Source organism: Salmo salar, chromosome 08 (assembly GCF_965601325.2).
Source record: "Salmo salar chromosome 08, fSalSal1, whole genome shotgun sequence".
Taxonomy (NCBI): domain Eukaryota; kingdom Metazoa; phylum Chordata; class Actinopteri; order Salmoniformes; family Salmonidae; genus Salmo; species Salmo salar.
Genome location: NC_138298.1, coordinates 43,347,501 through 43,367,500, shown reverse-complemented (window position 1 = coordinate 43,367,500; position 20,000 = coordinate 43,347,501). Strand labels below are relative to the sequence as shown.

General features: G+C 43.4%; 1 protein-coding gene across 3 annotated transcripts in view; it reads right to left on the bottom strand.

Moving 5' to 3' along the window:
* The window catches only part of klhl5 (kelch-like family member 5), a 73,721-nt gene extending 62,580 nt beyond the window's left edge, over window positions 1-11,141 (bottom strand). Inside the window, exon 1 of one of the 3 annotated variants that reach the window (XM_082978702.1) lies at window positions 11,019-11,141. The gene's annotated coding sequence lies outside the window, so the exon portion shown is untranslated. Of the gene's footprint in view, window positions 1-9,532; window positions 9,672-11,018 lie in introns of those variants that run through there. The other 2 variants (XM_082978703.1, XM_082978704.1) reach the window with 2 other exon arrangements.
* Between the last annotated feature and the right edge of the window lie 8,859 nt (window positions 11,142-20,000).

Sequence of the window (20,000 nt, the reverse complement as noted above, 5' to 3'; positions counted from 1 at the left end):
TCTACCTGCTGTATCAGTAGTGTTCATCTATCTAGTGACTAGTCTACCTGCTGTATCAGTCCTGTCCATCTATCTAGTGACTAGTCTACCTGCTGTATCAGTAGTGTCCATCTATCTAGTGACTAGTCTACCTGCTGTATCAGTAGTGTCCATCTATCTAGTGACTAGTCTACCTGCTGTATCAGTAGTGTCCATCTATCTAGTGACTAGTCTACCTGCTGTATCAGTAGTGTCCATCTATCTAGTGACTAGTCTACCTGCTGTATCAGTCCTGTTCATCTATCTAGTGACTAGTCTACCTGCTGTATCAGTAGTGTCCATCTATCTAGTGACTAGTCTACCTGCTGTATCAGTAGTGTCCATCTATCTAGTGACTAGTCTACCTGCTGTATCAGTAGTGTCCATCCATCTAGTGACTAGTCTACCTGCTGTATCAGTCCTGTCCATCTATCTAGTGACTAGTCTACCTGCTGTATCAGTAGTGTCCATCTATCTAGTGACTAGTCTACCTGCTGTATCAGTAGTGTTCATCTATCTAGTGACTAGTCTACCTGCTGTATCAGTCCTGTCCATCTATCTAGTGACTAGTCTACCTGCTGTATCAGTAGTGTCCATCTATCTAGTGACTAGTCTACCTGCTGTATCAGTAGTGTCCATCTATCTAGTGACTAGTCTACCTGCTGTATCAGTAGTGTCCATCTATCTAGTGACTAGTCTACCTGCTGTATCAGTAGTGTCCATCTATCTAGTGACTAGTCTACCTGCTGTATCAGTCCTGTCCATCTATCTAGTGACTAGTCTACCTGCTGTATCAGTAGTGTCCATCCATCTAGTGACTAGTCTACCTGCTGTATCAGTCCTGTTCATCTATCTAGTGACTAGTCTACCTGCTGTATCAGTAGTGTTCATCTATCTAGTGACTAGTCTACCTGCTGTATCAGTAGTGTTCATCTATCTAGTGACTAGTCTACCTGCTGTATCAGTAGTGTCCATCTATCTAGTGACTAGTCTACCTGCTGTATCAGTCCTGTCCATCTATCTAGTGACTAGTCTACCTGCTGTATCAGTAGTGTCCATCTATCTAGTGACTAGTCTACCTGCTGTATCAGTAGTGTCCATCTATCTAGTGACTAGTCTACCTGCTGTATCAGTCCTGTCCATCTATCTAGTGACTAGTCTACCTGCTGTATCAGTAGTGTCCATCTATCTAGTGACTAGTCTACCTGCTGTATCAGTAGTGTCCATCTATCTAGTGACTAGTCTACCTGCTGTATCAGTAGTGTCCATCTATCTAGTGACTAGTCTACCTGCTGTATCAGTCCTGTCCATCTATCTAGTGACTAGTCTACCTGCTGTATCAGTAGTGTCCATCTATCTAGTGACTAGTCTACCTGCTGTATCAGTAGTGTCCATCTATCTAGTGACTAGTCTACCTGCTGTATCAGTAGTGTCCATCTATCTAGTGACTAGTCTACCTGCTGTATCAGTAGTGTCCATCTATCTAGTGACTAGTCTACCTGCTGTATCAGTAGTGTCCATCTATCTAGTGACTAGTCTACCTGCTGTATCAGTCCTGTCCATCTATCTAGTGACTAGTCTATCTGCTGTATCAGTAGTGTCCATCTATCTAGTGACTAGTCTACCTGCTGTATCAGTAGTGTCCATCTATCTAGTGACTAGTCTACCTGCTGTATCAGTAGTGTCCATCTATCTAGTGACTAGTCTACCTGCTGTATCAGTAGTGTCCATCTATCTAGTGACTAGTCTACCTGCTGTATCAGTCCTGTCCATCTATCTAGTGACTAGTCTACCTGCTGTATCAGTAGTGTCCATCTATCTAGTGACTAGTCTACCTGCTGTATCAGTCCTGTCCATCTATCTAGTGACTAGTCTACCTGCTGTATCAGTCCTGTCCATCTATCTAGTGACTAGTCTACCTGCTGTATCAGTAGTGTCCATCTATCTAGTGACTAGTCTACCTGCTGTATCAGTAGTGTCCATCTATCTAGTGACTAGTCTACCTGCTGTATCAGTCCTGTCCATCTATCTAGTGACTAGTCTACCTGCTGTATCAGTAGTGTCCATCTATCTAGTGACTAGTCTACCTGCTGTATCAGTCCTGTCCATCTATCTAGTGACTAGTCTACCTGCTGTATCAGTAGTGTCCATCTATCTAGTGACTAGTCTACCTGCTGTATCAGTAGTGTCCATCTATCTAGTGACTAGTCTACCTGCTGTATCAGTAGTGTCCATCTATCTAGTGACTAGTCTACCTGCTGTATCAGTCCTGTCCATCTATCTAGTGACTAGTCTACCTGCTGTATCAGTAGTGTCCATCTATCTAGTGACTAGTCTACCTGCTGTATCAGTCCTGTCCATCTATCTAGTGACTAGTCTACCTGCTGTATCAGTAGTGTCCATCTATCTAGTGACTAGCCTACCTGCTGTATCAGTCCTGTCCATCTATCTAGTGACTAGTCTACCTGCTGTATCAGTAGTGTCCATCTATCTAGTGACTAGTCTACCTGCTGTATCAGTCCTGTCCATCTATCTAGTGACTAGTCTACCTGCTGTATCAGTAGTGTCCATCTATCTAGTGACTAGTCTACCTGCTGTATCAGTAGTGTCCATCTATCTAGTGACTAGTCTACCTGCTGTATCAGTAGTGTCCATCTATCTAGTGACTAGTCTACCTGCTGTATCAGTAGTGTCCATCTATCTAGTGACTAGTCTACCTGCTGTATCAGTAGTGTCCATCTATCTAGTGACTAGTCTACCTGCTGTATCAGTAGTGTCCATCTATCTAGTGACTAGTCTACCTGCTGTATCAGTAGTGTCCATCTATCTAGTGACTAGTCTACCTGCTGTATCAGTAGTGTCCATCTATCTAGTGACTAGTCTACCTGCTGTATCAGTCCTGTCCATCTATCTAGTGACTAGTCTACCTGCTGTATCAGTAGTGTCCATCTATCTAGTGACTAGTCTACCTGCTGTATCAGTCCTGTCCATCTATCTAGTGACTAGTCTACCTGCTGTATCAGTAGTGTCCATCTATCTAGTGACTAGTCTACCTGCTGTATCAGTCCTGTCCATCTATCTAGTGACTAGTCTACCTGCTGTATCAGTAGTGTCCATCTATCTAGTGACTAGTCTACCTGCTGTATCAGTAGTGTCCATCTATCTAGTGACTAGTCTACCTGCTGTATCAGTAGTGTCCATCTATCTAGTGACTAGTCTACCTGCTGTATCAGTCCTGTCCATCTATCTAGTGACTAGTCTACCTGCTGTATCAGTAGTGTCCATCTATCTAGTGACTAGTCTACCTGCTGTATCAGTAGTGTCCATCTATCTAGTGACTAGTCTACCTGCTGTATCAGTCCTGTCCATCTATCTAGTGACTAGTCTACCTGCTGTATCAGTAGTGTTCATCTATCTAGTGACTAGTCTACCTGCTGTATCAGTCCTGTCCATCTATCTAGTGACTAGTCTACCTGCTGTATCAGTAGTGTCCATCTATCTAGTGACTAGTCTACCTGCTGTATCAGTAGTGTCCATCTATCTAGTGACTAGTCTACCTGCTGTATCAGTAGTGTCCATCTATCTAGTGACTAGTCTACCTGCTGTATCAGTAGTGTCCATCTATCTAGTGACTAGTCTACCTGCTGTATCAGTCCTGTCCATCTATCTAGTGACTAGTCTACCTGCTGTATCAGTAGTGTCCATCTATCTAGTGACTAGTCTACCTGCTGTATCAGTAGTGTCCATCTATCTAGTGACTAGTCTACCTGCTGTATCAGTAGTGTCCATCCATCTAGTGACTAGTCTACCTGCTGTATCAGTCCTGTTCATCTATCTAGTGACTAGTCTACCTGCTGTATCAGTAGTGTCCATCTATCTAGTGACTAGTCTACCTGCTGTATCAGTAGTGTCCATCTATCTAGTGACTAGTCTACCTGCTGTATCAGTCCTGTCCATCTATCTAGTGACTAGTCTACCTGCTGTATCAGTAGTGTCCATCTATCTAGTGACTAGTCTACCTGCTGTATCAGTAGTGTCCATCTATCTAGTGACTAGTCTACCTGCTGTATCAGTCCTGTCCATCTATCTAGTGACTAGTCTACCTGCTGTATCAGTAGTGTCCATCTATCTAGTGACTAGTCTACCTGCTGTATCAGTAGTGTCCATCTATCTAGTGACTAGTCTACCTGCTGTATCAGTAGTGTCCATCCATCTAGTGACTAGTCTACCTGCTGTATCAGTCCTGTCCATCTATCTAGTGACTAGTCTACCTGCTGTATCAGTAGTGTCCATCTATCTAGTGACTAGTCTACCTGCTGTATCAGTCCTGTCCATCTATCTAGTGACTAGTCTACCTGCTGTATCAGTAGTGTCCATCTATCTAGTGACTAGTCTACCTGCTGTATCAGTAGTGTCCATCTATCTAGTGACTAGTCTACCTGCTGTATCAGTAGTGTCCATCTATCTAGTGACTAGTCTACCTGCTGTATCAGTAGTGTCCATCTATCTAGTGACTAGTCTACCTGCTGTATCAGTAGTGTCCATCTATCTAGTGACTAGTCTACCTGCTGTATCAGTCCTGTCCATCTATCTAGTGACTAGTCTACCTGCTGTATCAGTAGTGTCCATCCATCTAGTGACTAGTCTACCTGCTGTATCAGTCCTGTTCATCTATCTAGTGACTAGTCTACCTGCTGTATCAGTAGTGTCCATCTATCTAGTGACTAGTCTACCTGCTGTATCAGTCCTGTCCATCTATCTAGTGACTAGTCTACCTGCTGTATCAGTAGTGTCCATCTATCTAGTGACTAGTCTACCTGCTGTATCAGTAGTGTCCATCTATCTAGTGACTAGTCTACCTGCTGTATCAGTCCTGTCCATCTATCTAGTGACTAGTCTACCTGCTGCATCAGTAGTGTCCATCTATCTAGTGACTAGTCTACCTGCTGTATCAGTAGTGTCCATCTATCTAGTGACTAGTCTACCTGCTGTATCAGTCCTGTCCATCTATCTAGTGACTAGTCTACCTGCTGTATCAGTAGTGTCCATCTATCTAGTGACTAGTCTACCTGCTGTATCAGTAGTGTCCATCTATCTAGTGACTAGTCTACCTGCTGTATCAGTAGTGTCCATCCATCTAGTGACTAGTCTACCTGCTGTATCAGTCCTGTCCATCTATCTAGTGACTAGTCTACCTGCTGTATCAGTAGTGTCCATCTATCTAGTGACTAGTCTACCTGCTGTATCAGTAGTGTTCATCTATCTAGTGACTAGTCTACCTGCTGTATCAGTCCTGTCCATCTATCTAGTGACTAGTCTACCTGCTGTATCAGTAGTGTCCATCTATCTAGTGACTAGTCTACCTGCTGTATCAGTAGTGTCCATCTATCTAGTGACTAGTCTACCTGCTGTATCAGTAGTGTCCATCTATCTAGTGACTAGTCTACCTGCTGTATCAGTAGTGTCCATCTATCTAGTGACTAGTCTACCTGCTGTATCAGTCCTGTCCATCTATCTAGTGACTAGTCTACCTGCTGTATCAGTAGTGTCCATCCATCTAGTGACTAGTCTACCTGCTGTATCAGTCCTGTTCATCTATCTAGTGACTAGTCTACCTGCTGTATCAGTAGTGTCCATCTATCTAGTGACTAGTCTACCTGCTGTATCAGTCCTGTCCATCTATCTAGTGACTAGTCTACCTGCTGTATCAGTAGTGTCCATCTATCTAGTGACTAGTCTACCTGCTGTATCAGTAGTGTCCATCTATCTAGTGACTAGTCTACCTGCTGTATCAGTAGTGTCCATCTATCTAGTGACTAGTCTACCTGCTGTATCAGTAGTGTCCATCTATCTAGTGACTAGTCTACCTGCTGTATCAGTAGTGTCCATCTATCTAGTGACTAGTCTACCTGCTGTATCAGTAGTGTCCATCTATCTAGTGACTAGTCTACCTGCTGTATCAGTAGTGTCCATCTATCTAGTGACTAGTCTACCTGCTGTATCAGTAGTGTCCATCTATCTAGTGACTAGTCTACCTGCTGTATCAGTAGTGTCCATCTATCTAGTGACTAGTCTACCTGCTGTATCAGTAGTGTCCATCTATCTAGTGACTAGTCTACCTGCTGTATCAGTAGTGTTCATCTATCTAGTGACTAGTCTACCTGCTGTATCAGTCCTGTCCATCTATCTAGTGACTAGTCTACCTGCTGTATCAGTAGTGTCCATCTATCTAGTGACTAGTCTACCTGCTGTATCAGTCCTGTCCATCTATCTAGTGACTAGTCTACCTGCTGTATCAGTAGTGTTCATCTATCTAGTGACTAGTCTACCTGCTGTATCAGTCCTGTCCATCTATCTAGTGACTAGTCTACCTGCTGTATCAGTAGTGTCCATCTATCTAGTGACTAGTCTACCTGCTGTATCAGTCCTGTCCATCTATCTAGTGACTAGTCTACCTGCTGTATCAGTAGTGTCCATCCATCTAGTGACTAGTCTACCTGCTGTATCAGTCCTGTTCATCTATCTAGTGACTAGTCTACCTGCTGTATCAGTAGTGTTCATCTATCTAGTGACTAGTCTACCTGCTGTATCAGTAGTGTTCATCTATCTAGTGACTAGTCTACCTGCTGTATCAGTAGTGTCCATCTATCTAGTGACTAGTCTACCTGCTGTATCAGTAGTGTTCATCTATCTAGTGACTAGTCTACCTGCTGTATCAGTAGTGTTCATCTATCTAGTGACTAGTCTACCTGCTGTATCAGTAGTGTCCATCTATCTAGTGACTAGTCTACCTGCTGTATCAGTAGTGTCCATCTATCTAGTGACTAGTCTACCTGCTGTATCAGTAGTGTCCATCTATCTAGTGACTAGTCTACCTGCTGTATCAGTAGTGTCCATCTATCTAGTGACTAGTCTACCTGCTGTATCAGTCCTGTCCATCTATCTAGTGACTAGTCTACCTGCTGTATCAGTAGTGTCCATCTATCTAGTGACTAGTCTACCTGCTGTATCAGTAGTGTCCATCTATCTAGTGACTAGTCTACCTGCTGTATCAGTAGTGTCCATCTATCTAGTGACTAGTCTACCTGCTGTATCAGTAGTGTCCATCTATCTAGTGACTAGTCTACCTGCTGTATCAGTAGTGTCCATCTATCTAGTGACTAGTCTACCTGCTGTATCAGTAGTGTCCATCTATCTAGTGACTAGTCTACCTGCTGTATCAGTAGTGTCCATCTATCTAGTGACTAGTCTACCTGCTGTATCAGTCCTGTCCATCTATCTAGTGACTAGTCTACCTGCTGTATCAGTAGTGTCCATCTATCTAGTGACTAGTCTACCTGCTGTATCAGTAGTGTCCATCTATCTAGTGACTAGTCTACCTGCTGTATCAGTAGTGTCCATCCATCTAGTGACTAGTCTACCTGCTGTATCAGTCCTGTCCATCTATCTAGTGACTAGTCTACCTGCTGTATCAGTAGTGTCCATCTATCTAGTGACTAGTCTACCTGCTGTATCAGTCCTGTCCATCTATCTAGTGACTAGTCTACCTGCTGTATCAGTAGTGTCCATCTATCTAGTGACTAGTCTACCTGCTGTATCAGTAGTGTTCATCTATCTAGTGACTAGTCTACCTGCTGTATCAGTAGTGTCCATCTATCTAGTGACTAGTCTACCTGCTGTATCAGTAGTGTCCATCTATCTAGTGACTAGTCTACCTGCTGTATCAGTAGTGTCCATCTATCTAGTGACTAGTCTACCTGCTGTATCAGTAGTGTCCATCTATCTAGTGACTAGTCTACCTGCTGTATCAGTCCTGTCCATCTATCTAGTGACTAGTCTACCTGCTGTATCAGTAGTGTCCATCCATCTAGTGACTAGTCTACCTGCTGTATCAGTCCTGTTCATCTATCTAGTGACTAGTCTACCTGCTGTATCAGTAGTGTTCATCTATCTAGTGACTAGTCTACCTGCTGTATCAGTAGTGTTCATCTATCTAGTGACTAGTCTACCTGCTGTATCAGTCCTGTCCATCTATCTAGTGACTAGTCTACCTGCTGTATCAGTAGTGTCCATCTATCTAGTGACTAGTCTACCTGCTGTATCAGTAGTGTCCATCTATCTAGTGACTAGTCTACCTGCTGTATCAGTCCTGTCCATCTATCTAGTGACTAGTCCACCTGCTGTATCAGTAGTGTCCATCTATCTAGTGACTAGTCTACCTGCTGTATCAGTAGTGTCCATCTATCTAGTGACTAGTCTACCTGCTGTATCAGTCCTGTCCATCTATCTAGTGACTAGTCTACCTGCTGCATCAGTAGTGTCCATCTATCTAGTGACTAGTCTACCTGCTGTATCAGTAGTGTCCATCTATCTAGTGACTAGTCTACCTGCTGTATCAGTAGTGTCCATCTATCTAGTGACTAGTCTACCTGCTGTATCAGTAGTGTCCATCTATCTAGTGACTAGTCTACCTGCTGTATCAGTCCTGTCCATCTATCTAGTGACTAGTCTACCTGCTGTATCAGTAGTGTTCATCTATCTAGTGACTAGTCTACCTGCTGTATCAGTAGTGTCCATCTATCTAGTGACTAGTCTACCTGCTGTATCAGTAGTGTCCATCTATCTAGTGACTAGTCTACCTGCTGTATCAGTCCTGTCCATCTATCTAGTGACTAGTCTACCTGCTGTATCAGTCCTGTCCATCTATCTAGTGACTAGTCTATCTTTACAACTGGGATTGATGGTGCCTTCAAGACAATTGGGAACTCGAAAAATACAAGGTCAATGACATCAGTGATCTTAACCTCTATGGGACCGGCGGGACGAATTCGTCCCACCTACGTAACATCCACTGCCAGCCTGTGGCGCGATTTTCAAAATCTTCAAAATCCTATTACTTCAATTTCTCAAACATATGACTATTTTACAGCCATTTAAAGATAAGACTCTCGTTAATCTAACCACACTGTCCGATTTCAAAAAGGCTTTACAACGAAAGCAAAACATTAGATTATGTCAGCAGAGTACCAAGCCAGAAATAATCAGACACCCATTTTTCAAGCCAGCATATAATGTCACCAAAACCCAGAAGACAGCTAAATGCAGCACTCACCTTTGATGATCTTCATCAGATGACACACCTAGGACATTATGTTATACAATACATGCATGTTTTGTTCAATCAAGTTCATATTTATATCAAAAACCAGCTTTTTACATTAGCATGTGACGTTCAGAACTAGCATACCCCCCGCAAACTTACGGGGAATTCGCTAACATTTTACTAAATTACTCACGATAAACGTTCACAAAAAGCATAACAATTATTTTAAGAATTATAGATACAGACCTCCTCTATGCACTCGATATGTCCGATTTTAAAATAGCTTTTTGGTGAAAGCACATTTTGCAATATTCTAAGTACATAGCCCAGGCATCACGGGCTCGCTATTTAGACACCCGGCAAGTTTAGCACTCACCATAATCATATTTACTATTATAAAAATGTCATTACCTTTTGTTGTCTTCGTCAGAATGCACACCCAGGACGTCTACTTCAATAACAAATGTTGGTTTGGTCCAAAATAATCCATCGTTATATCCGAATAGCGGCGTTTTGTTCGTGCGTTCCAGACACTATCCGAAATAGTAAAGAAGTGTCGCGCGCTTGGCGCAATTCCTGACAATAAAATTCAAAGTATTCCATTGCCGTACGTCGAAGCATGTCAACCGCTGTTTAAAATCAATTTTTACGTCATTTTTCTCGTAGAAAAGCGATAATATTCCGACAGGGAATCTCCTTTTCGGCAAACAGAGGAAAAAATCCCAAAGGCGGGGGCGGTCGGGGTCACGCGCATAAGCTAGTGTCTCTTGATGGGCCACTTGAGAAAGGCGATAATGTGTTTCAGCCTGGGGCTGGAATGACGACATTCTCTTTTTTCCCGGGCTCTGAGAGCCTATGGACGACGTGGGAAGTGTCACGTTAGAGCAGAGATCCTTAGTAAATGATAGAGATGGCAAAGAAGTTCCAGAAATGGTCAGACAGGCCACTTCCTGTAAAGGAATCTCTCAGGTTTTGACCTGCCATTTGAGTTCTGTTATACTCACAGACACCATTCAAACAGTTTTAGAAAATGTAGGGTGTTTTCTATCCATATGTAATAAGTATATGCATATTCTAGTTACTGAGTAGGAGTGGTAACCAGATTAAATCGGGTATGTTTTTTATCCAGCCGTGTCAATGCTGCCCCCTAGCCCTAACAGGTTTTAATGAAGGTCGGGAAAGTCGTAAGCTCTAGAAGAAAAAAAAAAGAGTCCCGAGTTACCGACTTGGAATTCCGAGTTGGATGACCATTCAAAACGATTTTAAAATCAGTTGGTTCTCGTTTTTCTCCGAGTTCCCAGTTGTCTTGAACGTACTGAATTCGGGAAGTCGAATATTTCCCGAGTTCTGACCTCCCAGTTGTTTTAAACGCGGCATGAGTTTTAACGCTCAACGTCACATAGCAAAACATATCGTTAAAAACAAATAGACATGATGCCAGTTCGCATAGCGGAAGATATTCACATTCGTGAGTTTACATGGCACAGCGAGGCGTTCAGGAGGATTTAGGGCAGGAAGACAAGCTGCTCATTAAAATGTACTATTAAATCATTCTGACTAATCAAGTCTACCAGAGACGCCATCCCGACTCGATAAAACGCTGGAATTAGTAGCCTATTTAAAAAAAAGAAGAAAAAAAAGAGACCATTTGAGTAAGTTTATGAAAGTTTATGAAAGTAAAGCGACACATAAACATCGCAGGAGGCCGGGTTGGAACACCCAGTTTTCCTCTGATTTCACGCCGCTTTTCGAAGCATTTCCCCCTTTATGGGTCCTCCAGACGGGGCTTCTACTACCATCATCATCATCATCATCAAAACTACTGGGATTTGTGAGTTTATATGACAAGACGAGCAGCGCTGTGGTGTTTGGCGAAACAAAACAAGTCGTTTCTTACCTTGTATCGGTTCACTTCCACTTTGAGTTTATAATTTTTTTTTACTAGTGTAGAGAGTCAGAATAACTATCTTCCTGTCTGTGTTTTGTTTCTTTAGTTGAAGACGATGTGAACTTCCGGAAGCTCCAGACCAGCGGCGGTTTGTGACACCTTCACTCTACACCCCCGCATGCAGACTGCACAGTCGACTTTCATCAGAAAAGATATTACAGTCATGTTTAAATAAGCAAAGATAGTCAAGTCAAGTTTATTATTTATTTCTCTGGTTTGATGGACTGACAGTTGTACGTGAAACAGTTTTATATCCAAATATAGAATTTACCAATTAAGTTTTTGTTTTACATTGGCGTATTAATTTAAGGACGACGCAGTATAAAAGTTGTTTGAGATAGTAGAGAGCTCTTGGACTGTTTCCAATCATGGTGACTAAATAAAACCCACTTCTAAATAAACCCATGATGCTTTGTATTAATTATTCAAAAAAATAATCACGCCCATGAGTGCTGACATAACCAATGGCTGGTCTCTGGGCTGTCCAGGATTGGTCCATCGGAAAGTTACACTGCAAATCGGGAACGTATGGAACGGAACGGAACCGTTCCAACCCAATCAATTCCAGGGCCCGATATCCCAAAACCATAAACCGGCCCAAGGTTCATTCAAGTAAGTATATTTTCTATCGCCAGTGCTTGACTTGGGGCAGGAGCTCAGACGCTGAATACCGCGACCTCAAATCAAATTGTATTTGTCACATGCGCCGAATACAACAGGTATTAATAACCTCACAGTGAAATGCTGAATACAACAGGTATTAAAATAACCTTACAGTGAAATAAATGCTGAATACAACAGGTATTAAAATAACCTTACAGTGAAATAAATGCTGAATACAAGAGGTGTAGTAGACCTTACAGTGAAATGCTGAATACAACAGGTGTAGTAGACCTCACAGTGAAATGCTGAATACAACAGGTGTAGTAGACCTCACAGTGAAATGCTGAATACAACAGGTGTAGTAGACCTCACAGTGAAATGCTGAATACAACAGGTGTAGTAGACCTCACAGTGAAATGCTGAATACAACAGGTGTAGTAGACCTCACAGTGAAATGCTGAATACAACAGGTGTAGTAGACCTCACAGTCAAATGCTGAATACAACAGGTGTAGTAGACCTCACAGTGAAATGCTGAATACAACAGGTGTAGTAGACCTTACAGTGAAATGCTGAATACAACAGGTGTAGTAGACCTCACAGTCAAATGCTGAATACAACAGGTGTAGGTAGACCTCACAGTGAAATGCTGAATACAACAGGTGTAGTAGACCTTACAGTGAAATGCTGAATACAACAGGTGTAGTAGACCTCACAGTGAAATGCTGAATACAACAGGTGTAGGTAGACCTCACAGTGAAATGCTGAATACAACAGGTGTAGTAGACCTCACAGTGAAATGCTGAATACAACAGGTGTAGTAGACCTCACAGTGAAATGCTGAATACAACAGGTGTAGTAGACCTTACAGTGAAATGCTGAATACAACAGGTGTAGTAGACCTCACAGTGAAATGCTGAATACAACAGGTGTAGTAGACCTTACAGTGAAATGCTGAATACAACAGGTGTTGTAGACCTCACAGTGAAATGCTGAATACAACAGGTGTTGTAGACCTCACAGTGAAATGCTGAATACAACAGGTGTAGTAGACCTCACAGTGAAATGCTGAATACAACAGGTGTAGTAGACCTCACAGTGAAATGCATCCTTACAAGCCCTTAACCAACAATGCAGTTTTAAGAAAATACCTAAAAATGTAAAAAAAAAAAGTTATCGATAAGAATAACAGATAATTAAAGAAATGGCAAAATCGCTTTAACTCCTGTTCTTCTTTTATAAAATATTATATAATATATAAAATATTATCTCAACAATATTGTTGAGCTCCTCCAGCTAAATATAAACAGTACCAGAACCTATTTCAGTCCAAGTTGTCGAGCACTGACTTCTATCGTTTTTCTTCTAGCTCACAGATCACTGCACCTGTACATAGCCCATCTGTAAACAGCCTATCCACCTACCTCATCCCCATACTGTATTTATTTATTGATCTTGCTCCTTTGCAACCCCACTATCTCTACTTGCACATTCATCTTCTGCACATCTACCATTCCAGTGTTTTAATTGCTATATTAGTAATTTACTTCGCCACCATGGCCTGTGTATTGCCTTAACTTAACCCTCATTTGCACTCACTGTATATAGACTTTTTGTTTTATTTTGTTCTACTGTATTATTGACTGTATGTTTTGTTTATCCCATGTGTAACTCTGTGTTGTTGTATGTTGTCGAACTGCTTTGCTTTATCTTGGGCCGGGTCGCAGTTGCAAATGAGAACTTGTTCTCAACTAGCCTACCTGGTTAAATAAAGGTGAAATAAAATATATATATTTTTTATAAAGTATTTTTACACATCTCTTATACCAAAGTGGCGCTATGCTATATCATATCCAAACGATCTGGAATGGAATCCATGTTGTCATTTGTTTCTATGGTAATACAGTTGACTGGAACCATCACCAATTTTCACAAGTTGAAAATCGGGACATTTTTTTTAATAAAGAGGGGAACATTTTAAGTGTAATGTTTTTTTTAAATCAATCCAGATGATTCACATCTAATGGTGATGAAACGATCTATTGGATGTAGCTGTTTACAGATTTAAAACAAGTGCCCAGTTTTTAACACTTGGTTCCCCATTGACTCAATGTTAAAGTTGAGTTTGGTGAATGTTTCTGTCCTGGTGATTGGTTCCCCATTGGTCTGGTAACTGTTTCTGTCCTGGTGATTGGTTACCCATTGGTCTGGTGACCGTTTCTGTCCTGGTGATTGGTTACCCATTGGTCTGGTGACCGTTTCTGTCCTGGTGATTGGTTACCCATTGGTCTGGTGACTGTTTCTGTCCTGGTGATTGGTTCCCCATTGGTCTGGTAAATGTTTCTGTCCTGGTGATTGGTTCCCCATTGGTCTGGTAAATGTTTCTGTCCTGGTGATTGGTTCCCCATTGGTCTGGTGACCGTTTCTGTCCTGGTGATTGGTTCCCCATTGGTCTGGTGACTGTTTCTGTCCTGGTGATTGGTTCCCCATTGGTCTGGTGACTGTTTCTGTCCTGGTGATTGGTTCCCCATTGGTCTGGTGACTGTTTCTGTCCTGGTGATTGGTTCCCCATTGGTCTGGTAACTGTTTCTGTCCTGGTGATTGGTTCCCCATTGGTCTGGTGACTGTTTCTGTCCTGGTGATTGGTTCCCCATTGGTCTGGTGACTGTTTCTGTCCTGGTGATTGGTTACCCATTGGTCTGGTAACTGTTTCTGTCCCGGTGATTGGTTCCCCATTGGTCTGGTAAATGTTTCTGTCCCGGTGATTGGTTCCCCATTGGTCTGGTAACTGTTTCTGTCCCGGTGATTGGTTCCCCATTGGTCTGGTAAATGTTTCTGTCCTGGTGATTGGTTCCCCATTGGTCTGGTGACCGTTTCTGTCCTGGTGATTGGTTCCCCATTGGTCTGGTGACCGTTTCTGTCCTGGTGATTGGTTACCCATTGGTCTGGTGACTGTTTCTGTCCTGGTGATTGGTTCCCCATTGGTCTGGTAACTGTTTCTGTCCTGGTGATTGGTTCCCCATTGGTCTGGTGACTGTTTCTGTCCTGGTGATTGGTTCCCCATTGGTCTGGTGACTGTTTCTGTCCTGGTGATTGGTTCCCCATTGGTCTGGTAAATGTTTCTGTCCTGGTGATTGGTTACCCATTGGTCTGGTAAATGTTTCTGTCCTGGTGATTGGTTACCCATTGGTCTGGTGACCGTTTCTGTCCTGGTGATTGGTTACCCATTGGTCTGGTAAATGTTTCTGTCCTGGTGATTGGTTACCCATTGGTCTGGTAACTGTTTCTGTCCCGGTGATTGGTTCCCCATTGGTCTGGTGACTGTTTCTGTCCTGGTGATTGGTTACCCATTGGTCTGGTAACTGTTTCTGTCCTGGTGATTGGTTACCCATTGGTCTGGTGACTGTTTCTGTCCTGGTGATTGGTTACCCATTGGTCTGGTAACTGTTTCTGTCCTGGTGATTGGTTCCCCATTGGTCTGGTATCTGTTTCTGTCCTGGTGATTGGTTCCCCATTGGTCTGGTGACTGTTTCTGTCCTGGTGATTGGTTACCCATTGGTCTGGTATCTGTTTCTGTCCTGGTGATTGGTTACCCATTGGTCTGGTATCTGTTTCTGTCCTGGTGATTGGTTCCCCATTGGTCTGGTATCTGTTTCTGTCCTGGTGATTGGTTCCCCATTGGTCTGGTGACCGTTTCTGTCCTGGTGATTGGTTACCCATTGGTCTGGTAACTGTTTCTGTCCTGGTGATTGGTTCCCCATTGGTCTGGTGACTGTTTCTGTCCTGGTGATTGGTTCCCCATTGGTCTGGTGACTGTTTCTGTCCTGGTGATTGGTTCCCCATTGGTCTGGTGACTGTTTCTGTCCTGGTGATTGGTTCCCCATTGGTCTGGTAAATGTTTCTGTCCCGGTGATTGGTTCCCCATTGGTCTGGTATCTGTTTCTGTCCTGGTGATTGGTTCCCCATTGGTCTGGTAAATGTTTCTGTCCTGGTGATTGGTTCCCCATTGGTCTGGTAACGGTTTCTGTCCTGGTGATTGGTTCCCCATTGGTCTGGTGACTGTTTCTGTCCTGGTGATTGGTTACCCATTGGTCTGGTGACCGTTTCTGTCCTGGTGATTGGTTCCCCATTGGTCTGGTGACTGTTTCTGTCCTGGTGATTGGTTCCCCATTGGTCTGGTAACTGTTTCTGTCCTGGTGATTGGTTCCCCATTGGTCTGGTATCTGTTTCTGTCCTGGTGATTGGTTACCCATTGGTCTGGTAACTGTTTCTGTCCTGGTGATTGGTTACCCATTGGTCTGGTGACTGTTTCTGTCCTGGTGATTGGTTCCCCATTGGTCTGGTAACTGTTTCTGTCCTGGTGATTGGTTCCCCATTGGTCTGGTAACTGTTTCTGTCCTGGTGATTGGTTACCCATTGGTCTGGTGACTGTTTCTGTCCTGGTGATTGGTTCCCCATTGGTCTGGTAACTGTTTCTGTCCTGGTGATTGGTTCCCCATTGGTCTGGTATCTGTTTCTGTCCTGGTGATTGGTTACCCATTGGTCTGGTAACTGTTTCTGTCCTGGTGATTGGTTACCCATTGGTCTGGTGACCGTTTCTGTCCTGGTGATTGGTTCCCCATTGGTCTGGTAACTGTTTCTGTCCTGGTGATTGGTTCCCCATTGGTCTGGTAACTGTTTCTGTCCTGGTGATTGGTTCCCCATTGGTCTGGTAACTGTTTCTGTCCTGGTGATTGGTTACCCATTGGTCTGGTAAATGTTTCTGTCCTGGTGATTGGTTCCCCATTGGTCTGGTAACTGTTTCTGTCCTGGTGATTGGTTCCCCATTGGTCTGGTGACTGTTTCTGTCCTGGTGATTGGTTACCCATTGGTCTGGTAACTGTTTCTGTCCTGGTGATTGGTTCCCCATTGGTCTGGTAACTGTTTCTGTCCTGGTGATTGGTTCCCCATTGGTCTGGTGACTGTTTCTGTCCTGGTGATTGGTTCCCCATTGGTCTGGTAACTGTTTCTGTCCTGGTGATTGGCTCCCCATTGGTCTGGTGACTGTTTCTGTCCTGGTGATTGGTTCCCCATTGGTCTGGTGACTGTTTCTGTCCTGGTGATTGGTTCCCCATTGGTCTGGTGACTGTTTCTGTCCCGGTGATTGGCTCACTAGATCTTATTCATCCAGAATGGTCTGAACCAATGAAGGATGACACATCACATGTCACCAATAGCTGTTTATTTGATTGGCTGATGGCCTGGTTTAAATCTGGTGATGGTGTTGTTTCAGATCCATTCCGGAGACGGACCCAAATGGCACCCTAGGGCTGTAGTAGTGCACTATATGGACTGCAAACTGGTTGAAAGTAGTGCACTATATGGACTGCAAACTGGTTGAAAGTAGTGCACTATATGGACTGCAAACTGGTTGAAAGTAGTGCACTATATGGACTGCAAACTGGTTGAAAGTAGTGCACTATATGGACTGCAAACTGGTTGAAAGTAGTGCACTATATGGACTGCAAACTGGTTGAAAGTAGTGCACTATATGGACTGCAAACTGGTTGAAAGTAGTGCACTATATGGACTGCAAACTGGTTGAAATTAGTGCACTATATGGACTGCAAACTGGTTGAAAGTAGTGCACTATATGGACTTCAAACTGGTTGAAAGTAGTGCACTATATGGACTGCAAACTGGTTGAAAGTAGTGCACTATATGGACTGCAAACTGGTTGAAAGTAGTGCACCATATGGACTGCAAACTGGTTGAAAGTAGTGCACTATATGGACTGCAAACTGGTTGAAAGTAGTGCACTATATGGACTGCAAACTGGTTGAAAGTAGTGCACTATATGGACTGCAAACTGGTTGAAAGTAGTGCACTATATGGACTGCAAACTGGTTGAAAGTAGTGCACTATATGGACTGCAAACTGGTTGAAAGTAGTGCACTATATGGACTGCAAACTGGTTGAAATTAGTGCACTATATGGACTGCAAACTGGTTGAAAGTAGTGCACTATATGGACTTCAAACTGGTTGAAAGTAGTGCACTATATGGACTGCAAACTGGTTGAAAGTAGTGCACTATATGGACTGCAAACTGGTTGAAAGTAGTGCACCATATGGACTGCAAACTGGTTGAAAGTAGTGCACTATATGGACTGCAAACTGGTTGAAAGTAGTGCACTATATGGACTGCAAACTGGTTGAAAGTAGTGCACTATATGGACTGCAAACTGGTTGAAAGTAGTGCACTATATGGACTGCAAACTGGTTGAAAGTAGTGCACTATATGGACTGCAAACTGGTTGAAAGTAGTGCACTATATGGACTGCAAACTGGTTGAAAGTAGTGCACTATATGGACTGCAAACTGGTTGAAAGTAGTGCACTATATGGACTGCAAACTGGTTGAAAGTAGTGCACTATATGGACTGCAAACTGGTTGAAAGTAGTGCACTATATGGACTGCAAACTGGTTGAAAGTAGTGCACTATATGGACTCCAAACTGGTTGAAAGTAGTGCACTATATGGACTGCAAACTGGTTGAAAGTAGTGCACTATATGGACTGCAAACTGGTTGAAAGTAGTGCACTATATGGACTGCAAACTGGTTGAAAGTAGTGCACTATATGGACTGCAAACTGGTTGAAAGTAGTGCACTATATGGACTGCAAACTGGTTGAAAGTAGTGCACTATATGGACTGCAAACTGGTTGAAAGTAGTGCACTATATGGACTGCAAACTGGTTGAAATTAGTGCACTATATGGACTGCAAACTGGTTGAAAGTAGTGCACTATATGGACTGCAAACTGGTTGAAAGTAGTGCACTATATGGACTGCAAACTGGTTGAAAGTAGTGCACTATATGGACTGCAAACTGGTTGAAAGTAGTGCACTATATGGACTGCAAACTGGTTGAAAGTAGTGCACTATATGGACTGCAAACTGGTTGAAAGTAGTGCACTATATGGACTGCAAACTGGTTGAAAGTAGTGCACTATATGGACTGCAAACTGGTTGAAAGTAGTGCACTATTTAGGGAATTAGGGTGCCATCAGGACATTTTGGCATTACCAGGTCATTCATGTCATGTTATACAAGACTTTGCAGTGGAGTGTGGAGATATCTCTAAGGAGTGTTGCTGCCACCGTTAGATTGGTGTACAGGCCTGGATGGACTAGAGGTCGTGATCGGACTGAATCCAACAGGCCTTACTGTCAAATCCGTTGAAGGGAAGAGAACAAGTGCACTCTGGGACGAAGGACAGATGACTAGGGGGGACAGAGGAGACAGAGCCCAACGTGACCACCAGCGCCTTCCTGTGGACAATGTCATGACTTGCAACTACACCCCCCCCCCCCAAAAAAAAATAACACTTTCTGGTCTGAAATGACTCCTCATCTGTTCCTCTGGGCCCTTTGACGCTAGCATGTCTGAAAAGTCTGGATGGGATTCGGCATTGTAGTGGAGGAGACATATTGGTTACATGTAACAGGTCTGCTGAGACGGGAGACATATTGGTTACATGTAACAGGTCTGCTGAGACGGGAGACATATTGGTTACATGTAACAGGTCTGCTGAGACGGGAGACATATTGGTTACATGTAACAGGTCTGCTGAGACGGGAGACATATTGGTTACATGTAACAGGTCTGCTGAGACGGGAGACATATTGGTTACATGTAACAGGTCTGCTGAGACGGGAGACATATTGGTTACATGTAACAGGTCTGCTGAGACGGGAGACATATTGGTTACATGTAACAGGTCTGCTGAGACGGGAGACATATTGGTTACATGTAACAGGTCTGCTGAGACGGGAGACATATTGGTTACATGTAACAGGTCTGCTGAGACGGGAGGGTTAAGACCAAGGGAATGGGGTAGGGATCGACCTAGGACAGGCTGTGTGAATTTTTATGTTTGTTGTATTTTATACACGCGTGACCAGATTCATGACAAACCACTAGGTGTGTGTGTGTGTGTGTGTGTGTGTGTGTGTGTGTGTGTGTGTGTGTGTGTGTAGCCTCTGCTGTGTATCCTATTCCCTATATAGTGCACTACTTTTAACCAGGGTTGATAAGGAATAGGGTGTATAGGTCTTCTCTCTGTCTGTCTGTCTGTCTGTCTGTCTCTCTCCACTAGATAACAGGACTTTAACCTTAACACCGACAACGATGAGACAGCCTATAGGGAGGAGGTCAGAGACCTGATCGTGTGGTGCCAGGACAACAACCTCTCCCTCAACGTGATCAAGACAAAGGAGATGATTGTGGACTACAGGAAAAGGAGGACCGAGCACGCCCCCATTCTCATCGACGTGGCTGTGGTGGAGCG